This window comes from Cupressus sempervirens, chromosome 10 (genome assembly GCF_028749045.1).
Source record: "Cupressus sempervirens isolate cs-2001-9-10 chromosome 10, ASM2874904v1, whole genome shotgun sequence".
NCBI lineage: Eukaryota > Viridiplantae > Streptophyta > Pinopsida > Cupressales > Cupressaceae > Cupressus > Cupressus sempervirens.
The window spans coordinates 38538737-38547179 of NC_143127.1; positions in this window are offsets into that span (position 1 = coordinate 38538737).

The window sequence follows — 8443 nt, forward strand, 5'->3', positions numbered from 1 at the left end:
ATTTGTATTCAATTTTAAATCTTTTTAAATCTCCATTTTGTGTAGATATTGCATCATAACATAATTGGTATGCATAGGCAGGAGAAATAGTGGACAAAATATATGGGGTTTGACATTACAATTGTCAATCACATACGTTTCAAAGTTTTCAAACCATTCTTACGAACCCAATTTATGTACATTCTAAGATCACATTAGATTTGGGAGGTCTATATTCAAAAATTTGTTGCATTTGTTTTCATCAATGACTATATACAATAGGCAAGACTTTTGCAGCAACAAACATATGAATTCATACACCAAATCTATTTACTATATAATCAACATCATGGTGCATCATTTTACATCAAATTATTATCTGATATAAAAAAATATTCTTTCAAAATTCTTGAAAGAGATATTGGTGAAGGATGGAGAGGAAGGCTTACCATAAGAATTAGGAAATAAAGTTTCTAAAGGCAACATGCAATTTTTCAAAAAAAAAAAAAGTATTAGAATTGTAGTTTTATTTTATAAAATTAGAAATAATGTATGAATTAAATTTTATTGATAAGTTAGAGTTGGGTACTTGTGAACCACTATTCATGAAATACAGGTCAATGAGTTTGACTCAAAAATTACAAAGTTGAATTTTCATAAGAATATTATAATTATAATTCTATTTTGATCAAGTGATGGTATTTATGAAAATTATATTTAATTTTGATGCAGGTTTAAAGAGATTGTGAAATTCAATTACATGGTAACAAAACTATAATTTTATGTGAAGTTGGGTTCATTCGCATCACCTCTCTCTATTCGTAGTCATTCCAACATATTTTTACATACCATAAAATCATCAATTAGTTGTACATCATTTCATATAATGAAAAATAAACACCACCTTTAAGATAAGCTCTAATTATTATTTTACTAACCATGATCTTACTAGGTACCTAGATGTGATATGGTATTCTTATGATTGTAATTTTTATTATTTTATAGAACTACTTATAAAGAGCTCAAGAAAAATGAATTTATGTCAATCTCAAGATTCTAAAAGAAAAAATATATTATTCTAACCCTAAACAGCTTAAATAAAGTAACAAAAAATTAAAATTACTTATCAACTAAATAATTATATTTAATAATTTATATTCTTAAAACAATTGGCATGTTCTTATTGCACTAATAATATAAAGATTTAGAAAAGTATATAATAAAATTAAGTTATAAGTTTATATTCTGTAAATATTATACATATGGTTATTATAACACTAATAATGATTCCCATATATAAAAAAATTTAATTTTTTTAAAGTGAAATTGAATATTTTTAGCACTTTTCGTTTATGATGATAGAGCATAATTTGAAATGTTGATGTCAAAAATTTTACACAATCTAATCCAAAAAATTACCAAGATTATTTTTTTTGGATTGTGAAAATTTGATAGCATTAAAGAAGAGATTGACATAACTTTCTCAAAACTCTATCAGGTCCATAACGACACATTATCTCTATAGTAGGCTAACGTGTCATGTTTTCCTTGTGTCGTACTTGAGTGCTTGATTATCCTCTTAGTATTTATATTAGAAGCCACATAAAATGTATCCATTTTGAAAGATATCATGTTTCAAAATATATTGTGTTTGAAACAAGTAGTTACAAAATATGTTGTATTTTGAAAAATAGATGGTTTTATGCTTATTTATCACTTGCTTGGATAACATGACATATTAGCCATAAATTTGCAAATAGCAGGACATCTTAATCATATATATTCCAATAACATGCCATGTTGGCCCTGAAAGAGTATTAGCCCTATAATGAAGATGTCTTAGTTTTGCGATCAATGATGGGAAATTATATCGCATGCACATTTATCACTTTATGGAATAATGCACCATATCAGCCTTAATAGAGTTTTATCCCTATAATGGATATATCTTAGATATCACATATAACTGATCTGAGAAATTTTCAATGGGATAAAATATCTCATAGTGGAATAATGTGTCAAGTTATATTTGCTAATCTTTGTGTTATCCCATCCCCTATTTCATAGAGGGTCAAAATGGTATCCTACAAAATGGATAACACAACATGTTAACTGACTTTTGTGTGTGTTAACACACCTATGCTATATAAAGAAGGAATCTTTGCAAAATAGTGAAACTTCACTATTTCACAAAGGCAAGGAAGGAAGCTTTGCAAAATAGAAAAATTTTGCTATTTCGCAAAGGGCATGAAAGTGGCATTGCGAAATAGTGAAAATAGACAACATGACATAACTACCAATTGTGTGTGTTAACCCACCTATGACATATAACAACCCATTGAAAATATCTCATATCAATTACTATGATGGGATAAATGCGGTTGAAACTAGCCAATAGGTTCTTCATCAACTCTTTCACTACACAAAGTTCTCCTTGCCATCAAGTTTTCTCCATCATCAAGACCATAAAATATTATTAAAACTATTATATCAAAAATGGGAAACATGATATGTTAACCACCGATTGTGTGTGTTAACCCACCTATGATATATAAGGAAGGAAGCTTCATGAAATAGTGAAATTTAGCTATTTTTCGCAAAGGGCATGAAAGTGGCACTGCAAAATAGAAAAAAATACAATGCCAAACATGTTAACCACCAATAATGCCTGTTAACCCACCTATGACATATAAGGAAGGAAGAGCCTAGACTAGTTTTGCCATTTCGCTAGGAGCATTAATGGGATAACACAAAATGTTTGCCCAAAACCACATGGCACAAACCTGTTGGTTGGCACAAACCTGTTTGCGTGGTAGAAGAGGCAACATCAATTTCATAATTTTGCGGGTCACTAAAAATGACCCTTGTGAAATGGAAAATATGGGGATAACACACAATTTTTCCCACCACTACATGGCACAAGTCCATTTGTCATAAACCAATGTCACTATTTTGCAGAGGCAAAGAAAGAAGCTCTCCAAGACAACAAAATTTGCTATTTCAAAAAGGCAAGAAAGGAAGCCTTCTAAAATAGTGAATTTCACTATTTTGGAAAGGGCATGACAATCACTTTCTAAAATAATGAAAAATAGTTAACACAAAATGTTAACCCCTAAGAAATCACGTGTTAACCCATAACAAAGAATCCAACCCATTGAAGATTTCTCAAATTGATTATTAGGGATGGGCTAAATGGGGGTAAAAAAGACCAACAATAAATTTTGGAGATCATTCTCATAACAATGGAAATAACCATCCTATGGATTTGAAATACAAAGACTTGATGCCTTTGTGTTACCTTTGAGAACTATTTATATGCTATCTTGAATTGGTGAATTATTTATATTCCCTAAGCCCTATCATCAAGTGCACCTAGAAATAAAAAATATTAATATATACATATGAGAAATGTATTGATAAATTTATGTTGACTACTCTCTCTCTCTCTCTCTCTCTCTCTCTCTCTCTCTCTCTCTCTCTCTCTCTCTCTCTCTCTCTCCCCCTTGCCCACCTTTCCCCATTTCCCTACCACTTTATTTTATACCTCTACCAATTGTACCATCAATATTAGCCTAAAGAGAGATGAATAAGGGAGGAAGAAACCTAGATATGGAAGGGAGGAAGAAGAGGAGAGATAAACAAATAAATATAGATAGAGGAGTAAAAAAAAATAGAGAGAGAGAGAGAGAGAGAGAGAGAGAGAGAGAGAGAGGTGGATAAAAGGAAACATAGCTCAATATATTGAAAAGGTGATGTCACATTATCATTCTCATCATATGTCACATACTTCATCATATGTGTACCAAAAATCATAAACCTTAAACCCTTATCCTTATTCATGGCTCTATGATTTGGCAATGGCAGATCTATTGTATTTGTGGATACATCTTATAGAAAGAGATCCTTTGAGTATACATGTAGATTAGATCATTTATTATACTAGATTAACCCTAACCAAAATTTTAATCATAATAATAAACCCTAATCATAATCCTATCCCTAACCCTGATCATTACCTTAGAATTCATCATCAATGTAAACATAGATACAAGAAGTAAGATATAGTGATACATCATGGTATACACAATAATACAACTTTTGCTACACATGTTGCAAAAATAACAATAATGAATCAAAAAATTATGAATACAATACAAGTAAATATATACATCTACTAAAGGATGTCTCAAATTGATACATCATAGATCTCTCTCTCTCTCTCTCTCTCTCTCTCTCTCTCTAAACCCTAAACCTTAATCCATAATGCTTAAAACCAAAACCCTATAACTGTAAACCCTAAACCCTAACTCCTTCTCTCACTATGTCCCCATTTCCCTACTATTTTATTCTCTCTCTCTCTACCAATTGTAGCTTTATCTTCTCTCTCTCTCTCTCTCTCTCTCTCTCTCTCTCTCTCTATCACACACACACACACACGCACACACACACACACACACACACACACACACACACAGGTGGATAAGGAAGAAAAAGGGTGAGATATATGGAGGAGGATAGAAAGAAGTGGGTAATTAGTTATTATTAGAGAAGTGGATTGAATACAAGAGCTATACATAATTAGATATAGATAAATAGAGTGAGGTAGAGATAGAGGCATGAGAGTGATGTAGATGAGTAAGAGAATAAAGGAGAAGTGAATATGGATAGATAGAAGGCAAGAGTGAAACAAGGGAAAGAGGCGGGGAAGAAGAAGAAAATTAAAAAGGAGAGAGTGAGAGTTATTTGAGGAAGATATGTCACAACATCCATCTTCAAGTAAAAGAGATATGCACACCTCAACATGATTTCATTATGAATATGAAGGTTGGTATTAAATTAAATCTTGTATCCCCCCTACATATATCTTACCACACTCTCTCCCTATCTAGTTCTCTCATGTTTCTCTCCCTATCAAACTTTTCTTGTTTAATAACAAAGAAACCAATAAGAACTCATCATGAGAAATTGGTGACATGAAAAACCATATTCACTATAGAAGATCAAAATCTAGGATTGCATAATTGTTTAAACATGGATTATTTATATGTAAGATATTATTGTTACCTTTAGAGTTTCCATAGTATTCACCATGTTGTGATTTTGAAAGTTACCAATTTTATCTAGAAATAAAGATATACAATGAGTGCTACAAATAGAGATGAATATCTTGGGATAAGGGAAGAAGTAGATTGAGATTGTTATCCCCATATCTAGCATTTTTTCATTATTTCATTTATTAGATCTAAAGATCTCCTTAGAGAGCAAGCAAGTGATACCTCCTTTGAGTGTATGCAAATATTTCATGATAAACCTATCTATGATGAAGACATGGATGCATGTTATTCACTTGAGAAGCAACAAAATGACTCTAGACATACTTTTGAGAGAAATTTTACTCCCTTGGAAGATTCTTATGATGTCTTACCAATGCTCCTTGCTAAAGACCTTTGAGGAAAGACAATAAATATGAAGAAATTGAGAGGGAGATAAAGATATATGGAAAGGGAAAGGGAGAGAAGTATTGATAGAGAGAGAGATATAGGAGGATAAAGGGGTAAGTGCACTAAGAAGGTGTACAAAAAGGGGGGTATAAGTGGACACCTTTTTTTTCTTTTGAAATCATTTAAACCTAAACTTGGACAAGACATTTGAGGGTCATCCATTCAAAATGACATATATTTTAGGGATTATGGTTATAGGGTTTTGGGCTTTGGGCTTAGGTACATTTAGGGTTTAGAGAGAGGGAGAGAGGGGTGGACCTTCATGGGTAAAGATTTTATTACAATAAAATTTGGACGTCACAACCTTCCTCTTTGGTTAAAAGATATAAGTGCACCTCGAAAGAGTTTGGTTGTAAGTATGAAGTACTAGGGTGAACTACATCTCCTATGTTTCAAGATACACAAATTTAGTTCTATAATGACGTAATATATTGACTTATACATCTACCTTATTCTTGGAGTAAATGTCATCTCAGTTATATGTAATTATAACCAATATTACAAAGGACTAAATTGCACTAAAATAAAATAGAAGACACAAAGATTGAAAGTGTTTTACCCAATCGTAGGCTACATCCACAAAATAGAGAGATTTCAAGAAGATTGAAATGTAAAGAGAGAGCGGGAGTTACGAAGGTCAAGAAAAGAAGGCTAAAGTGAAAAATGGAAAGATTGAGAGAAGGGAAAGAGAGAAAGATTAGTAAGGAAACGAGGGGAAAGATGGAGAGAGTGAGATAGGAAGAAAGAGAGAAGGGAAGGGAGCTTGGAGGAAATAAAGGGAGAGAGGGAATAGGAGGAGACAAAGAAAGTGAAGAGATAAGGGAGAGGGAGAGAGAGAGAGAGAGAGAGAGAGAGAGAGAGAGAGAGAGAGAGAGAGAGAGAGAGAGAGAGAGAGAGAGAGAAGGAAATGTGGGGTTCCACTTTCTCTTTCTCTTATATATCTTTCAAAATATGATCTTGTGGGGCCTTAAACTATCCATGAGCCTAATTGAGTGAATGGATTATCAGTCTCATATCATTGCTTCTCTCTCATTTAAGGTTTATGGTTATAGAGTTTTATGTGTGTGTATCTAAGAGAGAGGGGGCATTTAAATAGACAAAAATAGAGAGAGGTGAAATTATCTAAAAATAGAAACAAACAATGTAAGATACAAATAGAGATAAAGATATAGGGATAGAGGGAGAAAAAGATAAAGAGATGTAGTTATGGCTTGTAGTTGGTCAAGGATTGAAAATTGTCAACTCAAAGGAAGTTATGGCTTAGATATGTGAGAGTAGTCTCACTCACTCACACACATATGTATGTAGTTGTATTTGGTCATAGTTGGTCCCAACAAATGGTTGTAGTTGGTTATGGATTGCAAATTGTTGAGTTATTTAGAGATTACAATGAGCACTTGATCAATTGGCACATTGAAAAGATAATGTTGTTTATTCATTATATTAAGTGGTGAAGATAGTTCAATTGAAGACTATAAGAGGGAGAAATGACTTAGATTTTAGAGATTATGGTTATAGGGTTTTGGGTTTTGGGGTTCAGAATTTTTAGGGTTTAGAGAGAGGGAGAGAGAAAGGTAGACCTTTGTGGGTAAAGATATTATTTGATTGAAATTTGGATATCACAACCTTTCTCTTTAGTTAAAAGAGGTGTGTGCACCTCAATAGGGTTTGGTTGTACGAATGAAGTACTAGGGTGAATTGCATCTCATGTCTTTCAAGATTCACACATTTAGTTCTATGATGATGTACTATATTGACTTCTACATCTATTTTATTCTTGGAGTAAATCTCATCTCATTCATATATAATTATAACCAATACTACAAAGGAATAAAGCATACTTAAATTGAATGGAAGACACGAAGATTAAAAGTGATTTTAGCAAATCTTGGGCTACATCCCCATATCTCTGTCCCCTAAACCCTAAACCCTACCTAAGTCTAACATCTTAAAACATCCAACCCTAAGGTCTAAAATATATATTAGTAGATAACCCTAAACTCTATTACCATAATCTCTAAACTTTAAATCCTTTCTCCTTTCTCCATTTTCACTCTTTCTTACTCTTTTCCTGTCACATTCATTATACCCATCAAGGTGAAATAAAAGAGATAAAATATTAATCAAACAAAATCTCTTATTGTAAATACATCAAAGAAATGATACCTATAAATTACCAAATAATTACTAATTTTTTTCCTAGGTCTCTAAATCCCTCAAATAATACCTCTCCTTAATCTCTTATTACTCGTTTATATCCCCTTGTGTGTGTGTGTGTGTGTGTGTGTGTGTGTGTGTGTGTGTGTGTGTGTGAGAGAGAGAGAGAGAGAGAGAGAGAGAGAGAGAGAGAGAGAGAGAGAGAGAGAGAGAGAGAGAGAGAGAGAGAGAGAGAGAGAGAGAGAGAGAGAAGGAAAATATGGAGATAGTGCGAGTGGGGGGAAGAAGGAAAATATTCTCTACAAAGGGCTTATAATATAATATTTATTGTACATGATTTAGGGTAAATAAGGTTCAGGGTATTTCCAATGATAATTATTTCCTCTTATCTTTTTATCTCCCTCTCTCCCTATATCCTCTTTATAATAGTTGGATAATGGGGATGAGAGGAAGAGAGTGAGAGACAGATAAAGAAAGTGGGGAAGTGGACCATAAAGGAAAGAGAGTGTATGTTAGGATGACAGGGTAGATAGGGAGAGAGGTTGGGGAAAGGAATAGAGGGATGGGGAAGAGGGAGAGAGGGATGGTAAATAGATAGAGAATAGAAATAGTGGGGGAGTAGTATGGAGGGAATGACATACCCATCTTTTGAGCCATATTTCATAACCAACTCTAAGAAAGGTTCCATAACTATCCTTTTTATTGAAGATGTAGACAAAATTGTTGAATGTTGTCACTTAATACAAGAGAAAGAGGTCTTGAAAATAGATCAAAACATTACAAAAAGATCAAACTTTCTTGTTTAA